Genomic DNA, 25388 nt, shown 5'->3' with positions numbered 1-25388 from the left:
TGTTTACACATATATATCTAGTGCAGGTATGTATGTGTGTGAAATTACCAATTTTATAAATGGCTTTGGTTTAATAGGAGGAATATGCTAGGGTCTGTTTCATGGGAAATGGTTTTTGTGCGACTTGGAAAACAGAAGAATCATGAAAGAATCCTCTGGAGAGATAATCCAATGAAGGTGCAGGATTTGGTTTTTAACTAATAACCAGACACTAAGGGCCCAGAGCAAGAGCACTGATGTACCCACAGCAAGGTGGGCTGGGCTTCCCTCCACACAGCCAGCTGTCACCTTTGATGTGAAGCCGCCTTGCTCCCATCTGATATCTGCCCATCTGGCTTTCAACAGGAGGCTTCAGAAACAGTGAGGAGAGCTTGTCATTACCATGGATGGGTGCTAGGTGATTTTCTGGGCTTTGTTTGGTAAGAGCCGTTTATTGTTGAGGAGCTAGAATCCAGCCTAGGATGTACGGTGCAGTCGAATTCCTTGCAGACTGGAGAGGTCTGAAACCCCTTCAGAGTGAGGCCGTGGAGCTGGCCCTTCCTCAGGCACCTCAGGCAAAACACTGCTTTGAGTTCTGCAAATTTCCCTGCAGTCAGAAAGTACTGGCCCCTCTGTGCTGAGTAAGGCCAGCTTTATTCAGGGTAGGGAGACCCTAGTGGAACAAATCCCTAAGGATTTTTTTAAGGAACTTAAAATGATAATAATAATAAACTTTGTACAAGGCAAAGTCAGAATCAAAATATCTATTGGTTTCATGAACATTCATATTTTGACTATTCAATCATTCAAATATGATTGAACACTATTGAACACCCCTAGATATTTTTCCAAAAACACTGTTTGGCATGTAGATATTAGAGGTGATATTTAGTTGAACCTATGTGAAAACTCCTTCCATTCATTCATTCATTGATTTCTTGATTCAACATTATTTATTGTGGACCTACTATGTGCTGGGTGCTTTGCTAAGCAGCAGAGGAATGAGGAATGTATACAATTATAAACCAAATAAAAATAGTTTCATTATTATTCTGTTTATAAGAGCTGAGACTTCAAAGCGGATGTCCCCAAAGAAGTCTTAAATCTGTTCAAGAAACCCACATTGACCCACATTTTGCTTGAAATTGTACTAGGCATGGAAGGTATATAGATATGATCCTCAAATATTAGAGATTTATATCAAAATAAACCCATGCAGCTATTCAAAGCTGTTCACTGATCTGTCTCCTCCCTTAGATGTTGAGCCCTAATTCCAAAATGTAAGTTGTGATCTCACACTCACTATTATGTTACATTTCATGGCAAAAGGGACTTTGCAGGTGTAGTTTAGGTTACTAATTAATTGGCTTTGGGTTAATTATCACAATTACACTGGTGGACTCAATCTAATTGCTTTCATAGGAGAGTGGTCCTCTAGTTGAGAACAGAAGAGGAAGTCGGAGGGGAGACTTGGATGTAAGGGGGATTTTCCGTTGCTGAGATGGAGGGGTCCATGGGGCAAGGGCTGAAGAGCTGCCTGCAGATGCTGAGAGGGGTCCACAGCTGTCAGCCAGCAAGAAAACAGTGACCTCAGTCCTACAACCCAGAGGACTGAACTCTGCCCACTACCAAAGTAAGCCCCAGACTCACTGAAGAAGAACCACAAAAAGCCAGCCCCCCTTGACACTTTGATCTCATCCCTCTAAATCCCTGAGCAATGGGTCCAGTGAAGTCTGCCAGGACCTGCCTCTACAGAGCTGTGAGATTACCAGTGGGTGTTAGCTTTAAGCTACTAAATTTCTTATCATTTGTTACTCAGCAATAACAGCATGAAAACATCATCCTTGGTTATTCTGCATTTTTATAGATAATTTGTAGTTCAGATGACTTAAAACCTAAGAGGATGCTGAGAGACCCATGCGGTTCTTTATAATTGATAATAAAAATGAGCACCTTCTATTTGTACAACCTCATTTACAAAGTGATTTTGCATAAAATGTTCTTATGTGAGGAATCTGCTTATAGCTAAAGATGAAGAAACTGAGAATGGGACATGCCATGACCTGCCACCTAACACACTAGTGTGTCACAGGAGTGGAGATTGAATTCAGGCCCCACAGACTCACCTACCCAGGCACACATGACAACATGGTGGTCATCACATGAGCAGTTTTCTATCTTGTTTTCTCTTCGTTGCTCCTACCTTCGTTCTAGTTGGAAGTATTCGGGGAATTCTCCTCCTCCTGCTTGTTTATCAAATGCTCATGAACCAAATAAGGGCAGTTAAATTTTTAAAACACTCAAAATATTTATTGAACACTATATCACAAACAAGTTACGCTGTTAACATACACCAAGCATGCTGGTGTCACTCTACAATGTCAGAATTTATTGAATAACGATGGATTCACAGGCTATACAACTTTCAGCAGCTGTATGCAATTCACGAATATTCATGCATCACTTGATAGTCATAAGCCTGGCAATTACAGGTTCTTTTATTCCAATTTTAACAACTAAATCTGTAACACTCAAGTCACATACTTAATACAATTTTATCTCTCTCTATATATGACACATACATATGTATAGGTGCATGTGTATATATATACATATATATGTATGCATGTATATATGTTAAGAATGGCTATGTACATGTGCGCGCTCATATGTGTGCGCGCATGCACATACACACACACACACACTATAGAATGGCTAAGAAAGGGTTAAAGTGGCCAAAGAGGTGGCTTCAGAAGTCTGAACAGGGAGCATATAGGAATGCAAAGGGTCACTGCAGATGGTCAGGAAAGATTCCAAACCATTTGAAGACCTTGTTCAGGGCACAGAGCTGCCAGGGTCCCAGGTCCAGGTGTCAGCTTGGAGTGGTCCTTGTGCCATCATGTCAACACAAGCAGAAGAAACTGCACTGTGCTGAAGCGTGTGGCAATATTCCTGGGCAAAGCTCTGAAGGAGTGACCAGGGCTCAGTATACTGCAGTGTGCAGGTTTGAGGTGCTTCTCCTTTATGAGTCTCAGGTAAGGGGTTCTTCCATTCAGTGTTCTGGGGTGTTCAATAAGATCACAGGTGCCTGTTTCTTGTTGTTTGTTTTGTTTTGTTTCCAGGACTGGGGATTAAAACCAGGGGTGCTTAACACCGAATTACATCCCAGTTCTTTTAATTTCTTTTTACTTTGAGATGGAGTCTCACTATGTTCTCAGGCTGGCTTTGAACTTGTGGTTCTCCTGCCTCAGCCTCCCCAGTCTTTGGAACTACAGATGTGTGCCACCATGCCTGACTAGCCCTGTTTTTGTTGTTGTTGTTTGTTGGTTGGTTTTTAATATGGGATTGATACACCCATACATCCACGTGCTTCTGATTTTTTAAGTAAGATCACAGGTTGGGACAGTTTTATTAGCATGATTAATTTATTTATTGGTTTGTACTTTGGGTTGTGCTAGACATATGGTGATTGTTTACTTATACAAATAAGTCATTCTACCTCAGCACTTACATCAAAATGGAGTAACCATGCCAAACTATTGCTATATAGAATGGAGTATCTCTGTCTTGGGCCCAGTCTGAAAGCTACTGTTCTATTCATCATGAAGTAATTCAGCAGGACACAGCTGCTTTCCACAAGCATCTAGTATGGGCCATAGATACGACAGGGTGCACAAAATAACCAGTCTTCTCTTGGATGTGTAGCATGGTATTGGGTCTTGGAAATAGACTTACCAAGAAGATGTGGAATATCTGCAAGTCAGAAATGGACTTCTGTTTGTGTAGCTGTCTTACAAAATAAGATAAGCCAACGAGCCTTTCTTTGTCTCTGTAAATTTTTAATATTTGTATAACCTTGTCTTTTGTCGTTTTCTCTATAGAAAAAAAAAACATTGTTTGGGGAATTATTTATATTTGTAGAATATTCTAGAGAAATGTGCTTCGGAGACTGGAATCTGGGAGAGCATAAGATAAGATTCCTACGTGTGATCCTACCCAATTCCTAAACCAGTCAACCTCCTTCAGACCTCCTCCCTTCCCACTAAGCCCTTCAGAATGGAGAGACCCTGCACAGTTCTTGGGGAAGGTCAGCAAAACCTGTGCTCCCTCCCACAGAAATCTACCTTTTGTCTCTTTGAACCAGCCCAACTGCCTGAGGAGCCCCTGTGATTGCCACCAGAGGCCAAGCCACTCTTATCCTGGAGTCAGCACGACCACTGCAAGCCCTGGTCCCTTGCTGTGAGTATCTCTCTCTCAATTTTTTCTTAATGATTCTTGACGGGTAGAAGAAAAAAAGTGTCAGCACGAAGTAAACTTGAAATTTAGCCCTTGTAAGGCCCAGCCACACCCATTATGGTCTAACCAAACAATTCTGATTCCTAGGGCCTGACCAAGCTCTCAGGATCCATTGTAATCTGCTGCTATACAACCGTGGTCAAGGGAATAGAGACATGTGTGGCTGAACATTCCCTCCCCTAAGGACATCCTGAGCCTAGCTGGCATTCTAAGATGGCTAACAGAAATTACTCATACTAGGACTTAGAAAGGACATTTTGTGACTGGTGTCCGCAGCTCTGGAAGACCTGCTTAAAAGGGATTTATGGCCCATGATCCCTTGGGACTTGTCTTACAGCCAGTTTTTCATGACATGCCCACTGTTTTCATTTAGGTTACTTACAGAAATATCTGGGGCAGGTGGGGGTACCTGCCCTCACCTCTGCCACTCAGCCATCACTGTGTGTATGACTGTTGGAAGCCACTGTTTCACTGCCTGTAGGTCTGAGGACACTCTGGTGTGCCCTCCACGTTGCTACGTTTTTGAGCCAGATGGAATGGACATGGGGTGAGCAACTTTAGTTTTATTTGGTTAATGAGAAAAGCAAGGCCAGTCAACCAAGGCCTCCTTGCAGGAATCGATGGGAACCAGGAGAGAGAACTGAAGGATTCTCAACGTTGGGTATCCATGTGATGGGGGAGATCAAAAGCCCACATTTCAAGAAAAAAAAAAAAATCAAAGTGTGCTATGTCTATTTCTCTTTTACTGAGAACAGATTTAAAAACAAAAATCAAAGTCCCATCTGTTCACTGTCAACATTAGAGATTGCACATTGTGTTTTATCAAAGTAAGTTTGCCTTGGCAGTGGGGGTTATATTTTTGGAACGTGCTTGGAACCTAGAGTAGCTGAAACAGAGCTCGGCCTCCAGGGCCTCTCCTGCTGCTGTGTGTGTGTTCCTGCAGCAGTGCACATGTTTAATTGATTTCTTTGACCAGAGACACTGGAAAAATACAAGCAGGTGTTTGAGTCTCGGGACCCACGTAGGGAAGGGCCCCGGGCTTTCAGCACAACAGGAAGTTGTTGAACAGATTTGAACGAGAATAGGCAGCAGCCCGGCCAGGCCTGTATCTCAGGAGTTCACATTCGTGGGATGCTGGCTAAATCTGTTCAGGAGTAATGTTGGGGTGGAAACTGAGCCCGTGGGCCTCCTTTCTGTTCCCGCTTATGTCTCCCAGAGTCACCCTTTGCTGGTCAGCTGGCAAGCATAATTACTTGGCTTCCAGATCATTAGAGAGGAATCCATCAAGGGTTGTGTGTCAATCACTGAGAAGCTTGACATGAAAAGCTGATTTCTAATGGTGAAAAGGAAGACCAGTTTTGTATTTAGAGGCCAAGATCGAAAAGAGGCCTTGGAAGACATGAAGCTCTGAAGATGGGTCAGGGTGGAGTAGGTTGACCCAGGTGAAGTTTAGTTAGAGAAGATCAGGTAGCCAGGCCAGGCTCCCACAAGCTCTCCATGTAGAGAGGACTGGGGGGAGAGCTGGTTTGGACTAAGCAGGGCACACTGGTTCCAACTTGGAGCCAAGATGGCGAAGCATGTCCAACATGGTGGTTCTTTGTACTGTTATTGATTGCATCAATCAACAAGGTCTTGCCAGCCAGCTGCAGGCCTGCATCAGATGCCAAGTTATGCAGGGCCTGTCTAACAGTGGAACAATGTCATTGCAAGCAGAAATGGTAATTGGCCCACAGATTGGACATCAGTGGGTCTCTCTCTCCTGACTTTTGAGAAGCAGAGTCGACCTCACTTTATATGGTAAAGACTGATAATACACCCCACGGCAGTGACTGGGGCGGTCTCAAGACTTTGTCTTTCTGCTCCTATGCTAAGGGACTGTTCTTGAGATTATTCAGAAAAATGAAGAACTTTAACCATATTTGGAAAAGACAAGGAATCAGGCATATTCTTCAGTTTCACCTCACATACTCTGAGCTTGAAAGTGAAACTTATAGCTGAAATTGAACAGTTATTTTAAGAATGAAGCTCCAGCTCTTGCCTTTCTAGTTACAATCACACTTGCCCCATCCCCAAAATATTTTTTATTAGAGAAAGTGTACCTTGAGATATTTTTGACCCCAAAATGAAGCAGATGTGGAGACCTGAGCCATGTTTTTCTTTCAAAGACATTTTTGTGGGGATTAGTTCAAAAACTCTAGCTGTTATTTAAAGAATGTGGGGCCACTGGCACATTCCTGGGATTCCCCAAGAGACTTAAGCTGCAGACCCTCTATCCAAGCACAGTTCTTCTGTCAGACCTGCCATCCAGCCTCCTGAAAAGAAAATCACTTCTGGGGATTACAGGGACCCCAATTAAATTTGCATTAGTGGAAGTGATTTAACTTGAGGTCATATTAAATCAGGCCAACACCGCTAAATGAGGGTAATGGAATTCTCTCTGTGCTTCCTCATGGCAGTTCTAGGGGTGATGCTGAGGGAGTGGGGGATGGGAAGGGCTTTGGAGAGCCAAGAGTCCTCACTGCAATTCAAGGTCAATGGACTTTTCATGTGTTCATGTTGGAACTAAGATTGTAGCTGGTTTGATGTGGTTTGGAAAATACTATGTTTCTTTCTTTTTTTTTGGTCCTGAGGATGGACCAGGGGCACTTAACCACTGGGTCACATCCCCAGTCCTTTTTATTTTTTATTTTGACACTAAATTGCTCAGGCCCTCACTGAGGCTGGCTTTGAACTTGCAATCCTCCTGCCTTAGCCTCCTAAGCTGCTGGGATTATAGTTGGGAAATGCTTTCTTTGGACTATGATTATTGATTCTTCAAGAAAACAATCAGTTCCTTTTATCTTCATGATTTCAGTCGCTAGTGTTTTGTACCAAGTGTTTATTGAATGAAGGAAAAAACAGATGCATACTGATTATGCAGCCAGGAGCATGACTTTCAACCTGAGCTCCACCATATTGGACTGGAGTCCCTCTGTTCCATTGTCTTATGTGTTTTGTCTTCCTGAATTATAAGGACATGATGTATATGTCTGATTCCCCCAAACTAGACTGCAAGGTGTTTAAAGAAAGGATTTTATCTCAACGGCTTGTTTTGTTTTTGCTTCTGGGCAAGAGCATGGATTCTGGAACTAGATTACCTTGGATGGTATCGTGACTCCTCCGTTTCCTCGCTGTGTGATCTCAGGCCAAGTGTTTAACTTTTCCATGTCTCAGAACAAGACTGTTTTAGTCAGTTTTTCATCACTGTGACCCAAAGACCTGACAAGAACAATTAGAAAAGGAAAAGTTTACTTTGGCTCCTGGTTTCAGAGATTTAGCCAACTTCATTGCTCAGGGTCCAGGTGAAGCAGAACATCATGGTGGAAGAGCATTGAGGAGAGACGCGGCTCAGGACTCAACAGTCAGGAAGCAGAGAGAGATCCACTTACCAGGGGCAAAATGTAAACTCCAAAGGCATGACCCTCACAACCTACCTTCTCCAGCTACGCTGGACCTGCCTAAGGTCACTACTCAATTAATCTATATCAGTGGATTAACTTACTGATTAAGTTACAGCTCTCATAATCAAATTGTTTCACATCTGAAAATTTTTGCTTCGTCTCCTACTCGAGCTTTTGGGGGACACTGTCTATCCAATAATGTTATCAACCGCCTTGTAGAGTTGTATGACAGTTAAATGCAAATGAATTTTAAATGCTTAGAACAGTGACACATGCTCAGTAAACTCTAATGACTATTTCATTTATTATCATTGTTGATGATGCACATGTGTCAATAAAAATATCGGCACACTCCCTCATAGAGCCTGTTTTCTTCTCTATAAATAGTGGCCATAACATAGTGATAACCTGAAGGGCTTTTCTGAGGATCAAATGAGTCAGGGGTTAAGACTCAAAATGCTTTTTCAAAAACTAGAAAGCATTTTGTGACACATTTCTAATATTAACTGCAGCTCAGAAAGAAGTGATTTGCCCCTAATTCCACAGTGAGAATGAGGCAGAGCTGGGGTGGAACATTCTCAGTGCTCCTGAGTACCCAAAATTCTGCTTAGCTGCGACAGAAGCTGTCGTAGCCTCTGGGATTACTGGGCCTTTTTCAGTACTTTCGGGTCCAGCTACCTGTCTTTCAGGAAAGCACTATGTTTTAGTCACTGCTGCCTGGTTATTGCTTCATCCTCACTGTACTCATTGTAGGTGGAGTCCTGATATCAACAGTCAACTCCTTAAGAGCAGACTAGATGCCCACTGCATTGATTCCATAAGGTGCTACTGAGAACCCAGAAAAAGCATAGAGAAGCACAGACTAGGAGCTGGAACACGTAGGATGGAGGCATCACCTGTCCATTAGCAAATCCTGGTCCCCTTGCTAAGCCCCGCTGATGACTTGGGATTCAACTTCCATATCTACAAAAGGAAAGCAATTAGATTGTTTCCAAGATTCTGTGGGAAGTGGTCTTCGTCCGGAGTCCCCTGGTTTTCTAGTACTCCTGTCGTGCTCTAGACCATGATCTTGATCCACTCTCAGCCCTTCTTCGATCTGTAGTGTTCCCAATTGTTATTTCATTGGTCATTGTTTGTGCTCCTATGAGCTCATTCACTGTATCAGTTAATGGCAATGCTCATTTACAAGTACACACACACACACACACACACACACACGCACACACATATACACACAAATACACTCATTGAAGGTAAAGTCCTAAGCCTCAGCTCTAGGCCTGCATTTCTTTATTTCTTTCTTCTTTAATTAAATGGTTCTTTTTAATAATAATAATAGCAGAATCCATTTTCACATAATTATATGAGCATGGAATACATCTTGTTCTATTCAGACCCCACTACTTCTCCTTCCTCTTCCTTCTCCTTTCCCCCTGCCTTTCTTCTATTAATCTTTCTGCCATTTACCCACAGTTGTTTTGTGTTTTGTCTTCCTGAATTATAAGGACATGATATATATAGTTATCATTTTAAATTAATTTCTTATGTATGTACATGATGGTGAGATCTATTGTGGTATATTCAATATGTACATAGGAAAGTTGTGCCAGATTCATTCCACTGCCTTTTCTTTTCCCATCCCTCACTTCTCTTCATTCCCCTTTGTCTACTCCACTCATTCCCACCCTTATTGTGGGTTAGCTTCTATATATCAGAGAAAACATTTGACCTTTGTTTTTTGGGGATTGGCTTATTTCACTTAGCTTGATAGTCTCCACTTCCATCCATTTACTAGCAAATGTCATAAATTCATTCTTTTTGGCTGAGTAACACTCCTTTGTGTATATACACATTTTCTTTATCCATTCCTCCATTGAAGAGTACCTAGTTTGTTCTATAGCTTAGCTATTATGAATTGAGCTGCTATAAACATTGAATGACTGCATCAATGTAATAAGCTGATTTTAAATCCTATGGATATATTTGACCTTCATTTTTAATGTAATCATTATAGTAACTCATGAGGATGATATTCTTTGCCTTATTTTCCAGATGGGAGAAGTGAGGCTAAGAGAGGATAACCAAACTACCCTATGGCACACCACCCGTAAGTGTTCTAGCTAGGATTTGAGTCCTCTGATCCCTCTTCACCTAACCATTATCTTACATGACCACCTAAAGAAGACAAGAAAGCATCCCAACTGCCCTAGAGTAACCTCGATTCTTTTTACTTAAGCTTATGAACTAATGGACCTATGAGAATGTAGATTTGTAGAGTGTGCCGATTTCAACTCATGGTGCAGCACTGAGTAGGATCCACGGTGAGTGAAGAGGTGGCACGTGCTCAGAGGAGATTCTGCCACGGGACCCAGCAGTGGCCTGAAGGGTTCTGGTGTTTCGTTTGGTAACACTGTGAGCGATAACTTAACATGGATGAGGGTGTGGACAGAGCATGATGACTCTGAGCTGACTGTGGCGGAAGCTGGCAATTAGATAAGGGTTGGAATCCAAAAGGGGGAAAGGGCTACTTGCTCAGTGCTTGATGTCTATTATCACATTTTAAACTCCACAGCTCTGAGCAGGACTACGATTGTCTCCATTTTATAGAAAAGGAGACCCACATAAGCTTAAGGAGGTGACTATTTAGACACTGCCTGTGAATTGACTGTTTTTCCCCCCAAAATAAACTTTTCTTAGATTTGTTGGAATAATTTCATATTTATAGAAAACTTGCAAGGATACTTTACAACATTCTGGTGTAACACTCGGTTCACTCTATTGCTAACATCCTACATTGTCATGGCAGATTTGACAAATTAAGAAGTCCAAATCAGTGCATTATTATTTACTAAACTCAAATCTTTTTTTCTGAATTTCACCATTTCCCCCCCACGAATGTCCCTAACTAGTTTTCTAGGTCTACCATTAAAAAATACCATAGGCTGAGTGTCTAAGAATAAAAGGAATCTGTTAATCCATAGTTCTGGAAGCTGCAAATCTAAAATCGTATTCCCTGGAGGGCCATGTTCCCTCTGATCTCCAGGAAAAACTCGTGCATTTTTTTCTGGCTTCTGATTGTCCCCAGCAATCCCTGGAAGTCCTTGCTTATAGACCCAGCCTCCAATAACTATATTTGTCCTCCCTTGGCATTACTCCCTATGTCCATGTCTCTGTGTATACATTTCCTTCTTTTTATAAGAACACAGTCTCACTGATTTTATGGCCCCCCCTAACCCAGTGTGAACTCATCTTGATTACGTCTCCAAAGACCATGATTCTAGAAGAGACCACACTCACAGGTTCTTGTCATTGATCTGGGGGAGGGTACACCACCCAATCCACTACAGTCCTCTTGCTCTTTCAGCAACCAATCCAGGGCCACATTGCATTTAGTACCCATGCCTCCTCATTGTCTTCTGGTCTATTACAGTTTCTTAGTGTATCCTTGTTCTTCATGACCTTGGCAGTCTTAGGGAGTACTGGGCAGGTATCTTAAAGGTTACCTGGGTTTGTTTATATTTTTCATACCAGAGCTCAAGTTTTGCTTACTGAGCTATAGAGATAAAGCTTTTCTGAGAAGCAGCTGCAGGATTAATCCTTTGCCTTTTTCTCTTTGGTGACCTGCACAGCACCAGGCATGTATTTGGGGGCTCACGATCATAGTTGGGGTCTTTCTACCCCCATTCCAACGGCCTTTCCCCAAACACGGAAGGCAGCCTTTCCCCTCTCAGATGTTAGAAACCTGTTCACATTGCTACTGTTAATGCGCATTTCTTTCTTATTTCCACCAATATGTCATGCGCTATTGCAAACATAACTGGATGTGGCCCTTCCCTGGTGAACCTGACAGTCCAAATAGCAGGAAGGCAGAGGTCACCTCAAGGGTTGAGCTGAGTCCCCAGTTTGTCAAGGCCCAGATGACAAACCCCCAGACCGCAGGGAAAGCTAGAACTTGCTCTTCTTTTCTAAAAGGTGGATTATGTGAATTCAAACCTTTCATTGAATATTAATAATAACCAAACAAAGAAAGACCTCTTATTAAGCATCTCTCAGCTTTCAATTCAACTCGGTAGTGAGGAAGAGTATATATAAAGTAGTGGATTAAAATTCTGAAATCCTACCCTAGACATATATTTGCCTGCTTATTTGTTTATATAATTGCTTCGAAATCAATATGTTCACTCTGGGAGTGAGCAGACTGGTGGGCTAGCTAGGAGGAAGGCATCGTTTGCAGTTAGCAGGACTTCTTTTAAGTCCTAGATCTCTTAAGTTACCACATCTGCCTATAGCTGAAGCTGTGTCTCCCAGCCTACACATGGGGGCGACAGATCTTCTAGTGCTATTTCCACCTGCTCAGTATTTGCTGCTTCTTCCTTGGAAATGTCTCCTTCATCTCTCTTCTGGTCACTGCCAGCCCTGCTGTGGTTTGAATGTGTCCCCTGAAATTCATCTGTGGGAAACTGATCCCCAGTGCAACAAAGTCCAGACAGGGGAACTTTTGAGAGGCAATTAGGTCCGGAGCCCTCTGCTCTTACAAATGGGTTCCTGTTATTTCAGGAGTGGTTCATTGTCACCATGACAGGTTGGTTGGAAAAGTGGGTTTGGCCCTCTCTTGCCTGCGTGATGTCTTCTGCCTTATTATGACACAGCAGGAGGTCCCTTACCAATTATATCCCTGACCTTGGACTTTTCAGTCTGCACAACTCACAACTGTGAGCCAAATGAAATTCTGTTGTTTATAAATTACCCAGTCTGTGGTGTTCTGTTACAGCAGCACAAGTCAGATGACAACACACCGCTACCCGATGCAGCCTTTGTTCCAAGAGTCCTGGGGTCCTAAGCTATGGAGTGGACACATGCCTGAAGACAGCCCTGCTGGACAATGTGCCTTGGGAATTTGAATCTCTAGGGCTGTATCATAGTGGCAGAAGTGAATGGAATGAATTTCTTCTGGAAGAGGCATTCCGACGAGGCTCTTTATTGGTTCCTGCTACCCTGACCCCTTGGGATGACTTCTGTTTGTCCTTTTGTTGTATTTTGAGTCTCTACTTAGTCCCATTTTTAAAAAATCTTCTCCTGCCTATGCCCCCAAAACCCTGATAGACATTTTTTAATTTTTTTTTAATCTTTCTCACAGCCCTGCTGCATTCTGGGAGATAAGTCGTTTCTTCTATTAGCTCATGTTATTTATCTACTTCTCATAGCATGTTCGTCTTCCTCCATTACATTCTGCCACTTGGGTTCTAACCTGCTCCAACCACTCAAGACACAGCACAGTCGTTGTCATAGGATGAATCATGTTCACCTTCTTTATATTCATATATTGAAATCCTGATTCCCGGTACCTGAGAATGTGACTGATTTGGGAAATAGAGTCTTTAAAGAGGTAATTAAAGTTCCAAGATATCATTGGATAAGACCATAACTCAACATGACTGGTATCCTCCAGAGAAGAAGAGATTAGGAAGTGCATGAGCGCGCGCGTGCACACACACACACACACACACACACACATACACACACACACATCAAGACAACCACGGAAGATGGCCATTAGGTGTGAGGTCCACAACCCAGTTGTGCCAGGTGGTGTGGTAGGTGGCTGAAGTGCCAAAAGTAGTGCCTGGAGATGGCATGGGAGACCCGTGATTTACTGGAGAAGGCTTAGATCAGGGATTGCTCCGAGAGGAGTCTAGGGACAACAGGCTGAAAGAGTGACAACTCCATCCCTCCAGGTACCTCTCCAAGCAGAGCCTCCATTCCTTATGACACCACTCCAGGAACACTGCCTGTGTCCCTCACAGCACTTTGTTGATTGGTGGCTTATAGGAAAAGTGACCCGTGCCTCCCCACAGTATCCTCAACTCTGGTGCCAGTTACCACAAGAAATAGGGTTTTGTAGGTGAATTGGTGGAAGCCATGGCATCGTTAACCTGCTAAGTCTGCTTTGTTCTTTTAGGGCCAGCATTCCAAGGAGTAGCTCTTCCCATGCACAGGCCAGCAAGCCATTTCAAAGGACAGATAACATCACCTTGTCTTAGTCTCCATCATCATGAGAAAAGGCAGAGTCCTTCAAGGTAACAGTCACATATGCTTTCCAGCCCATGCCTCTCCTGTTCCCTGGATGAGGCTTGGGTCCGGGAACCAAGGGGCATCTCAGGAACATGGTATTCTTTTGCCGACAGTCATCTTTCTTTAGAGCTGACACACAAGGCCAGGAGAAGTTTCTGGCCTTAGTAGAAACCAGCCCTGCTAACTAACAGCTTGATCTCATACTCCCAGCCTCCAGATATGTCAGAAAATAAATTCTTATTGCTGAAGTCATCCAAACTATAGCACCTTGAAATGGCAGCCCTAGCTGATGGTGATAGTGGCCAGGGATGCAGACTCTGCATGGGGCCACCTGCATCAAATGTACCTGGAACCATGGGCAAGTCATTTTACCATCGAGTGCTGACATTTTGTGGTAATGTTGGAGGTAAGGAGGAAGACAGCAGAAGGTGTTTGAGACTCAGTCAAGTCCAACAGGAAGTGAGAGAATGGGATAAATAGGCAGAATTTCTCCTTCCAAATTCCCATTACCTCAAGTCACTCCTCCTGGTCCAGACAGAGCAGAGGGGACAACTGGGTTTTGCTCATCCCTGTGATAGGAGTTCCCTGCCTACTGAGTTAATGGTTAGGAACAAAAGAGAAATAGTTAATCTAAAAGCAATTCCATTTGTGTGCTTTGGACAAGTCCCTGACCTCCCGATGCCCCCTTTCCTAATCTCTAAAGTGGTAATAACAACACTTGCATCTTAGAGCATTGTTGGACATAGCCCATGGCAGAAAATGCATTTAACTTGCAAAATGTTCTCTGCCTGGTGTCCAAATTCCTTAAAGGCAAACACTCTGGTTTTATCATTCACCTTTTCATTTCATGTTGTAATTCAGGGGCAGATATATGGCAGCAGCCTGCTTACATTTGCTGGATGACTAAGTGGTGGCTGTTATTATTAAAGGAGACAGTCAACAGATGGACAGTTGCTCAGGGCTGGGGCTGTTGTCTGTTAGTTTTATGTGCTAGCCCCAGGCTAGTGGCCATGATGGCAGAGCATCATTTAAGGTTCAGATGGAGTGTACATCAAAAATGACGATAAAGGAAGAAACACATAGTTTTTGACATCTAAATTTTCTGCTGAAATGTTCACCTCCAGAGTGGGTGGAAAATGTGTATACCAATCACAATGAATTATTTGTAAATGGAAGAGTGTGTCTGGGAGGTTATTGTCCTCCTCCCTCAACATACACACACACACACACACACACACACACACACACACACACACACCAGACCATCTATCACATGTTAACAAAGGTGATTTGCTCACTGTCTTTCTATTTCCAACGAGGCAAATTTCAACATCCTACGCTGCACATACAAAACTTTTGCATGAAGTTCACAGAACACTTGTTTTTCTCATGTTTTTCCTCCTGCTTCTAATGTCCAGATACAGGGTTTGCTCAGCCCTGGCGGATCTACGCATGCTTTTCAGCAAGTGTGCTGGGTAACTGCCTCCTCCACCTCCCACCCTCAGCTCTGGCACAGCCTTCCTAGGTCCAGAGAGGAGTGATTTCCAGGAGTGTGGCCCCGCCTCTCCCCATCAAAGCCCATTGCCCCAGAGTGTCATCATTCATTCACACACTGGTCTCTGACGTTGAACCAGGAGCTCCTCCAGAGCAGCGTCTGGCGTCTTCATCCCTGCATCTGTCACCCATTTCAGCAAGTCACAGGAAAGGGTGAATGTTCTATAGCTTCCATTAATGGAAGGCCTATTTTCTGCCAGGTACTAGGATAAAATATTTATACTTTAACCTTCTGATGTGATGAAATGAAGGCTAAGAGAAGCTAAGCCACCTGTCCAAATCCTTCCAGTCGTTAGTCAGAGTAGGAACTTGAACTCAGGACTCAGCAACTGATGAGGCATTGAGCACACATTTCATGCTGTGTTCGGGATGAATCCTTGCAGTATTCTCTGGGTCAAGCACAAACGTTTTAAAATATCTTCTTTTGAAATAGCAGGACCTAGGTGGAAAGGTGAGACAGGTTCCCTTTAAAAAGTTAAAAACCCAAGTCAAAGGTAGCAGTGAGGAAGGGGAGCAAGGACAGATTGGCAAGGACTCCTAATGAAGAGGCTTCTCTTCATTCATTTCCTTACCTGGGAAAGAAGGGGGCTTGATATCCCTAGAGAAGGGTAATAGGAGAAGAAGCACTGACCGACCCTGAGGCCCGGAAGGTGTGAATGACTCAGGCTGTTTGTCTATGATGTTTATTGCCCACTTTTCTAAGCTCAAGGGCCCCAATTTCAAAAATCTATTTAGTCTATTTGCCACCTACAAACACATTTTTTATCATAGCAACCAATGCGCAGTAGCACAGCTACCCCCATCCTCCCTCCACCTGGCTGCCCCAGCCGCTGCCTTCCTTGTCTGAAAGCCCCTTTCCCTCCCACCCTCTAGAGCTGCTCACATTCCTCCAAATCTATGTTCTCCTCCTCCAGGAGGGGTTCCTGAACCTCAGGCTAGAGGACTCATCCTCCCCTTCTGCATTCACATTTGTCACTATCGTGTGTGTGTGTGTGTGTGTGTGTGTGTGTGTGTGTTCCTTCACTCTCAGAAGTGAAGGGGCTTTAATGCCTAAGCAATGCCTCAGCCTCAGAGCTAAGTTAGTCTTAGCCGGGTCTCAGGGCTCCTCTCCACCTGGTCCCTTTGAATGTTAGACAGCACTGATGACACAGAGTATTCCAAATGGAGAAGATAAAGCAGAGAGCAATCAGAAAGAATGTCTATGTATATGTTTTGGTAGATTGTCCAGAGAAAACTCGGAAAGAAAAAACTTGTATCTCAAAGCCCCCAGAAATCTGTTTTGAGCTATTTCTCATTTAAAAAAAATTCTCATTTATTTAGTTTCATACCTAGTCTTGTGATTTTATTTTGATGTTTCCAAGAGGGTCCTCCTAGTCTGTATAAGCTGTAGGGACCACACATCTTGGATCTGTTCCTATTACTTTGTATTACAACTGACTGGCTTTCTCTTCTCTGCTCAGATGTGGGCTTTTGAGTGTGGGTGTCTGACTTACCTGTGCATTTTCAGAGCTCAGTTAGACTTACTTCCTCCATACCTGAGAAGAAACCTCCCACATCTAAGGATGAGGCCACTTGCTCCCTCCCAGGTTGGAATTTTTTTTTAACCTGAAGTCATCTCTTGCAGAATGCTTGAGAGCAAAGCTCTGGGTGGTCTCACCTGGACTGTTTAGGTGCAAAGGAGATGGTTAACCAGGGTAGCCAGTTCACTGGCAGAAATATTACAGATCTTCCATCTCTTTAACAGGTTGCTCCTACTATTTCCACCTCCCTGCACTGCTCTTCAGCAGCCAGATGGGCTGTGCACCTGATGGAACAATAGCCCCCACCTGCAGAGGGCCAGACAGCCTTCTTTATGACTCAACCAAATGAAGCACCTCATGGCTATTTAACCACTTGCCTCTGGACACACATGCAGCAGCCCCCTTCTGGAATCTTTATTGCTCCTGGATCTGGCACAGTAAGCATATAACAACTCGGTTTTTGAATCTTTGCATTCAGTCCTTTCTAATGCAAAATTTCAGGTTATGCATTCCAAAGGAGGCTCCTTCCATATGTTACTTTGAACTGCGAAACTTAAAAAAAAAAAAAAAAAAACAGCAAAGGCAAAGGAGACGTTTTCTCTGAGCTCCTCTTATCTGCCTGCAGACAGAGCCTCCAAATGGAACTGAACTATCATCAAGGCCCTGCCTTGGAGCTTCATCTACCAGGGAAAGTTAACTCATCATGTCACGGGAGAAACTGGAACACCACCTAAGATAAACTTTGTCACAAGCGATCCTCTGTTCTCCTAAGGTCTAGCCATCTTTCCCCCAAGTTACTGACTCTCCTAAACTGCCTATATCACCCTCCTTGCTACCCTGTGAGGAGGAGGGATAAGCTCCCCAGTCTCATTCCACAGTAAATTAACTTGTCAGATTTCACATAGACAAGAACTGGGGAGTTCTGGATTCAAACCGGAACCTGTTATTTCTCTGCAGTCAAGGGAGATAAGCCTGTCCTACCTCATGGGCTATTTGTGCCCTCCACCACAATGATGCCTGGGAAGGGGCCATGACCCCAAAGTGGCACCGGGAGGGGCAACAGCATGAGGAACCTCAAAGTGGACCCCGCCCGGGAGGTGACCCCCAGATCCCAGATTGATTTGACAAAGCCTGTTCCCAGATTGTACTGGGCTTTGAACCACAGAGATATTTTCATTAACTTCCTCATATATCTGGGTTGAATTATATAAAATTGATGTATGTAAAGGTAATTTATTTTACAATTGAGTGCCGTCAATTTCATATGATTTACTTAAAGACAAGTTGGGACCTAAAGGGGAAGAGTCAGCTCATTCTCAGTTTGTCCGTTTCCCTCCACTGATCTGCTTTTTTCTCTTTTCCCTACTTCTTAGAATGACAAATGAACATAGACCCAACATCAGTCAGAATTTCCACAGGAAGTAAGGGAAGGACAGAGGGGGAGGGAGAAAGGAAAAAAGGAGTCACTTAGAAAAGGAGAGCAAGAAAAAGAGACGGTGGCTCCTTTGTATTTCCAAGGATTCCCTGATACAGTTCAACCTTCCTCAAAGGCCTGCCTCCTCTAGGAAGGTGCCTCCAACAGTTCAGATCAGGAGGGACCCCTTTCTCTGAGTTCCTGCGGGTTCAGGAGAGCCTTCCTCAGCATCCTATCAGTGTGCTGTGTCATGGAGGCTTCTGTGGGCACAGACCTTCAGTACCTACCCGGATCATGAACACTGAGTAGACCACCGATTCTTTGTATCCCAGAAAGAAAAAGAACTTAAACTCAGAATGGTTGGTTCCAGCTCTTCTACCCAATATTCTCTGAGCCTGGCAGACCCCTTGGTATTCAAAGGGCTCTTGTTTAGGGGCAGTGGAAGGGAAAACGTTTGTAATTCTCAAGCACCAAAGATAATTCTTGCCTTTCCTTCCTATAGTTCCCCAAATTCTCAGAACTGTTCTCTGAGCGTAGGCAAACTTCTTGATAGAAATGCTTCCATTTATTTATTTATTTATTGCTGACATTCTCAGAGAGAGATTGGTTTAATCTGTTTTCCCTTCTGAGCATCCTCACCTTTTGAGTTTGTGTAGGTTGCATTGCTTTGGAAAGCCCAAGGCTTTCTGCTAAGACCCAGTAAGAGACAGAAATGGAGACTGTTGAAGAAATGAAATCAACAAGGAAAGAAGAGTCAAATCAGGACAGCGGCCGGAGTGACAAAACACAATGTCAGCCATGATTTCCACTGGAAGGAGAAAGGACAGAAGGAGATGAAGAAAGGGAAGGAGGAGGCTCTTAGGGACGGAGGGGAGAGGTGGTAGCTCTCTGGAGTGGAGTGAGAGATACCAGATTCCCCCCAGGGCGGGGGCATAGAGCGGTGGCACAAGGACTCCAACAGCACTGCTTCTTGTTCCCAGAAAGGGAGACACTGTGCCCTGCCAGAGCAGGGAGTTAGAAACACATGGGCTTCTGCTAAGGGGATGTCCACACCAGGACCATTCTTTTTCGGCCACATCCTGGGGAGTCACAGTGCCTTCCAGAAATAGTATAGGCTGATCTGACTACTGCCTCCTGGAGGACAGGGCATGGGAGCAAAAAAAATGTTCCTGTTGTCACCATTGATGGCAGCCACACAGGCAGCCAATAAACAGCATTGTAGTTTTGTTGTCCCACTGTTTAAAATTATTATTTTATTTTAATGCTGAGATTGAACCTAGGGGTGCTTAATCATAGAGACACATCCTCAACCTTTTTAAAATTATTTAATTGTTTACTTATTATTTATTTTTTATTTAGAGACAGGATCTTGCCCAGTTACTTAGGTCCTTCCTAAGTTGCTGAGACTGATCTTGAACTTTCAATCCTCCTGCCTCCGCCTCCCACATTGCTGGGATTATGGGTGTGCAACAACATACCCAGCTGTTGCTCCACTTTTTCAAAAGTTTTTCTGGCAATGTGGTTGGTGAAGCGGAGTAGCTCAGGACTTGGTTCTATTTTGTTTCATTTGCTTTGCTCCCATGAGGCAACTAAATGTGAAAATAACTTGGTATTATGAAGGATCTAGAATTGAGAATGTGGGGTTCTGCTGTGGTTTGAACATGTCACCCTCAAATTCATAGTTGGAAACTAAATCTCCAGATTCATATGTTGGTGATGTTTGGAGGTGGGGCTTTGGGAATTAGTCAGAATTAGCTGAAATAATGGGGGGGGGCCTTCGTGATCAGGCTAGGGGCTTCATGAGCAGGAAAAGAGACTTGAGCTTACAAGCTTCTGCCCTTCCACCATGTTTTGATGCTTCAAGAAGGACTTCACCAGATGCCACACCTTGATATTGAACTTCCCAGCCTGTTGAGAATAATTTATTTTCCTTATAAGTAACCCATTCTTATTAACCAACTTGCATTGTATTGTAGCAACACAAAGCAGACTAAACCCACTCTTAAACTCGGTGTTTAATCAGAAAATAGACTTTAGGGCCAAATGGGTTTTGCTATTTAATCCCTGCAAACATTAGTTTTTCATCTGTAAACCTGGGGCTAGGTGAATGGGGATATCTCTTATTTCACTGGCTTATTTGAGTAAAAGATTAAATAAGAAAAACTTTGTGACGCAGAGGGCCTGGGACATAGAAAGTTAATCATGAAGGTTAGCTACCATTCAATGTTGTATACTTAAAATGTTTTACTTTGGAATTTATCAAAACTTGCAGAGAAAGTTCATGTATAATATCCACTCAGCTTTCCCTAATGGGAATATGTAACTATGGTACATTTGTTAAAACAGGACAATTAACATTAGTAGAATACTAAATTAAAGACTTTAGGAAAATTTCATCAGTTTTCTCATTGATGTCTTTTTATGTTTGTTTGTTTCAGGGTTTCATACCACTGAGTTTTTATTATTTCTATTATTATCATTATTATTATTGTTGTTGTTGTTGTTAAATATAACTGTATGACCTTGAAAAAGTTACTTATCTAGGTCCTAGTTTTCTCATCTGTCCTAGGAAATCTGGAACCAAACCAAAGGGTTTAAAGTTTTCTGACTTTGTGATATAAGTGTCCTATATTTGTATAAGAAATTAAGACTCCCACAGCACTGGCATGCTCAAGTGACAAATTGGTAGACTAAATCAGAGAAGAGAAATGTAGTATAAAAAGCAGATTCGATGCAATCTATCAGCAATTTAGTCAACCTCTGACTTGGTGTCCCACGTTTCATTGATGCTGAGATGCCCTTTTCCCATTTCAGCGTCTCTGAAATTGACGTTGGTTTTACAGCTACCACTGTCTCTCAGCACACTTGGCAGCATTTTCCTTTGGTGGTAATAATTAATCCTATGTCCTGTAGTCCCAGGACTCAGCCTTGCCAAGTGTGGTGGTGCCAGTGTATTTGCAGTCTCCGGGGGCACAGACAGGCAGCATGCCCTGCGCTCACTCCTCTGGAGGTCACATTTCTGATTACAAATATGGAAAGAGAAGTTGGTAGAAAAAGCCATCAAGAAGTCAAGCCCTGTATTACCACCTGTTCATTTCAGTAGTCAGTCGATGTCCCTTTCAGGCTGCACCTGACTATTCAGTGAGACCTTGGACAGTCTATTAGGCATAGCTCCCAGCTATCCTGAGAAGAGATAACTAAAAGCAAAAGTCTGACTCTGTGTCATGAAGAAAAGGTCATATTGCGTTTTGTACTCTTTGTTTAAAAATCACAGGGAAGCATGTTTTGTGTTTTTGAAAACCATCCTTAAAATTGGCATTTCCAAAAGAGGTTTGCCAATAACCTGAGCTTCTCATCATGGTGGTGTGGGGATTGCTTACTTCAGAACTCCTGAGCAGGTGTGGGATCTAGTCTCTTCTTTCAAGGAATATTTTGCTCATTTTTTTTTCAATTAAATCATAGAGGACACCTGTTTCCTCTCTGAATCCTTCCCTGTTTCCCAGTAGACTCTGAAGAATTGATCACTTCCACCTCTGGGAGGAAGATACATGTGTGTGCGCGCGTCTCTTGTATGGACGGTGCTGAGTGCTGTTCTCAGTGCCGACACACCTAGACAGACCCACATCATTCTTTATAACAACTCTTTACGTGTTGTCATCTCCCAAACCTACAAATGAGGCAACTGAAGCACAGCAAGTTTGGTGACGCCCTTGAATGTCACAGCCTTAGTAAGTGCACGGCTGGGACTTGGATGCTTCGCCTCCTGGCTGCTTGAGTGCATCTCTGTTTCAGCACAAGGACCTTCAGATCACCAGCTGGTGAAAGTGAGCTTTCCGCATGGGCCGCTGCCTCCTTGCTCTGCACCACTGGGAGAGCGGAGCACAGTCAGCAGCCTGGGCCCTAGGGCTAGCTCATTCAGGGGTCCGTTGTTGTTCCTGATCAGAAGATGAAGCCCTTGTAGCCCAGGGGTAGTCAGGGGTCTTGCTGGTCATCAATCACCCTCTTTACATCTGTAAAATTTAGAAGATATGCTGTATCCTTCCCAGACCAGGGCTATTGCCAGGGTGAACGCAGAAAACCTTTGAAGGGAACAAAGTATGTCACAGATATAAGGCATTTTAATAATTAGCAAAGCTGTAACTACATAAAAAGGCTGCATTTCAACATCAAAAACTAAACCACAGTGCACACACCAATTAAAAACTGTGTGCCAATTTATACATGGGATGCAAATCTCTTTCCCCTCAATACATTATACTGCCCCTAAAATAACCTCCCTTTCAAGACAAAACTTGTAACAAACTCCTCTTTGCCTACTTGAGTCATTTCTAACAAGGAAAAATAATGCAATTAATATTTAATGAGAACCTACTTTGTATCTGACAACATGTTGCTGCCTTGGCTCTAATCGTAAGATATAATTATAGATTGCTATAATTCAGCCAAGCTACTTTACTTTGATGAGCCTCAGTTTCCCCATCCATAAATTGAAGATAACAATAATATCTGCAGACCCACTGTGTGCAGGTGTGTGAGTTGTACTCTGCACAAGGGCATGAAGACTAAGGGAGTGCTGGCCCAGCATAGAAGGGGAGATTTGTATACATATCACCAGTTTCCCAGAAGATAGGTTTTGTTCTAACCTAAATAGTATTTTATAACATTTTTCCAAAAGAAGGGGAAAGGGGACCTTTTGCTGCTTTATACACAGGTTCTACCTAGGCCAGAAACAACTTCCAGTTCCTAACTCATCAAGGTGTTCTGAGAACTGATTAAGTAAATGTACAGACTTCACAGAATAATGCTACAGCAAACAGAAGAGGAGCCCCAAAGTGGCAGTAATTATACTTTATTTGCATTTTGTGGAACAATCTCTTTTATTCTATTCCTCATCACAACCTTCCCAACCTTAAATCAAAATACTATTTTTCAGTAGCTTTATCAAGATAGAATCGATACACTAAAAATAGCACATATTTAATTGGTATAGTTTGATGAGTCTGGACCTATGTATGCCCATGAAACCATCTCCACAATTAAGGTGCTACACACACTCATCACCTCTAAGAATTTCCCGTGTCCCTTCATTTTTTTGTGTGTGTGTATGAGTGTTTTGTGTAAGGAAATGCTATTTTTTGATCCTTGTTTTCCAAGTTCAAAAACAGAACTGAAGAGGTTAAATAATACTTTATCAGGCCTCTAGATAGTGAGTAACTAGGTTTGAGATCCAAATAGAGGCCCGGCAACTTGAGGCTGAGCACTCACCACTGCACTGTGCTGTCTTCAAAGAAGATTCCACTTCTTCATCCACCTGAGCTGAATCTGTAGGCATCACACGAAAGACAGTGCAGCCAAACTCACCCTCTATGCTGCCTGGCTTAGGTCTCATCTGACCTCTTGCCATAGTGACTCAGCCGCTGGGATTTCCTCTACCAGTTTTCTGGGACCTGCTCTTTAAATCACCAAGACTTTGTGTATAACATGTATGTTGGCTAATTTATGTGTCAGTGTGGCTGAGTCAAACTCTAATCTCTATATTTCTGTGAAGCTGTTTTTTTAGATTTGAATAGCGTTTGCAATCAATAGACTTTCAAGTCAGCAGATTACCCTTATAATGTGGGCCTCATCCAATAAGTCAAAAACCTTAAGATCAAAAAATTGAAATTTCCTGAGGAACAAGGGTTTCTGCTTCTATTCCGCAATATAAAAATTCTGTCTGATTCCCCACCTGTAGACTCCACACTGCAATATCAGCCCTTAACTACCTCTCCATCCAGCTGGCCTGCTCTATAGATTAGATTTCAGACTTGCCGGGCTTCACATTTATGTAAGCCAATTCTTTTAAAAATCTTCATCTTTCTCCTATTGGTTTTGTTTTTCCAGAGAACCAGGGATAATACATCCTGGCACATAGGAACCTCAAGAGTATGCTTTTATTTTCACCTAGATTGTACTAGTGATGACAGAAAAGCCACATGCATTAGTCAGATAGGCTGGCTACTCAGTGGTAACAAATAAGTCTCCAGGTCTCAGTGGCTTAGCACCATACAAACTTATTTCTCCCTCATATCATATTCCATCACAGGGGACACAATCTCAGGCTACAGGGTCTAGACAGATGAAGTGATTGATTGAATCTGTGGGGACTGTAGCAACTTGGAGAACAAATACTTTATTCTACATTAGGCAGCTGTTGTTACCTTATGGAAAAAGAATCTCCAGCATCCACATTTCCCAACCTTTCAGCAAATAAGAGACGTTGAAATTTTCAAATGTAAAATGCCTAACTCTGATATTTTAATAACACATTCTAATTAAAAAAAATCAAATCTTATATAAACTAAACAAAGTCTGTCCGCTTATTGCAATAGGCCTAGGGGTCTCTAGCTGGCAACTTCTGTTTGAAAGCAACTTTCATTCTTGTTTATCTTGAGCTCAGGCTCAGAATGATCAAAACCATAGTTCCAAGAAGAGGCAGTGGAGTCCTATTTATGAACCACAAAAGCCTTTATCTGTCAGCACCACATGGAACACCAAGAAACTCTAATGAGAACACAAAACCAACCCGTACAGTTCCTCAGCAGAAGCCCACACACCACAAGTGGACAGACAGACAATCAGTGATCCTTCAAAAGATCACTTCATTGCTAGTATAGATTGGAGCCAGCTCTGTTTAAAAGTCCTTGCCAAAGGGTCAGTTAAATTGAGGGTAGGTCTCCAATACAAGACTTGCCATTTGTTTTAAGGACATGATCTTAATTATCTTCAGAGAAGGATTATAGGATTCCAGAAAGACAAGCCATGGGAATGCACTCCTGGGCGGGAAAGGAGGGAGTGAGAGCCTAGGAGTGTTATGGAGGAATAATGAAGTGAGCACCATTTCATGTTTTATCTGGTGACCAGAATCAAACTGAAATCTTCACAAATCTCTCTGGAAAATAGACCTTATTATTTAGGCCAAGCAGCAGAAAGCCATCCAAATGTTTTCAACCAAGGAAATAATGCACTTCATAGAATGGGTTAGGCAAGGAATGAGGGAGGAATGGAGGAACCCCCAAATGAGCCACTAAGCAAAATCAAGAAAACACCACCACCCTGGAGTGGGAGGAGGAA

General features: G+C 42.9%; 1 protein-coding gene across 2 annotated transcripts in view; it reads left to right on the top strand.

The window, feature by feature from the left end:
• LRATD2 (LRAT domain containing 2) overlaps nucleotides 1-17319 on the top strand; it is a 122801-nt gene extending 105482 nt beyond the window's left edge. The window contains exons 4-5 of one of the 2 annotated variants that reach the window (XR_014018739.1): nucleotides 4124-4218; nucleotides 17086-17319. The gene's annotated coding sequence lies outside the window, so the exon portion shown is untranslated. Of the gene's footprint in view, nucleotides 1-4123; nucleotides 4219-9767; nucleotides 9807-17085 lie in introns of those variants that run through there. The other variant, XR_014018740.1, reaches the window with a different exon arrangement.
• Nucleotides 17320-25388: the final 8069 nt, after the last annotated feature.

This window comes from Spermophilus citellus (assembly GCF_964194105.1).
Source record: "Spermophilus citellus genome assembly, chromosome: 14".
Lineage (NCBI taxonomy): Eukaryota > Metazoa > Chordata > Mammalia > Rodentia > Sciuridae > Spermophilus > Spermophilus citellus.
This window is presented reverse-complemented; position numbering and strand designations above follow the sequence as displayed.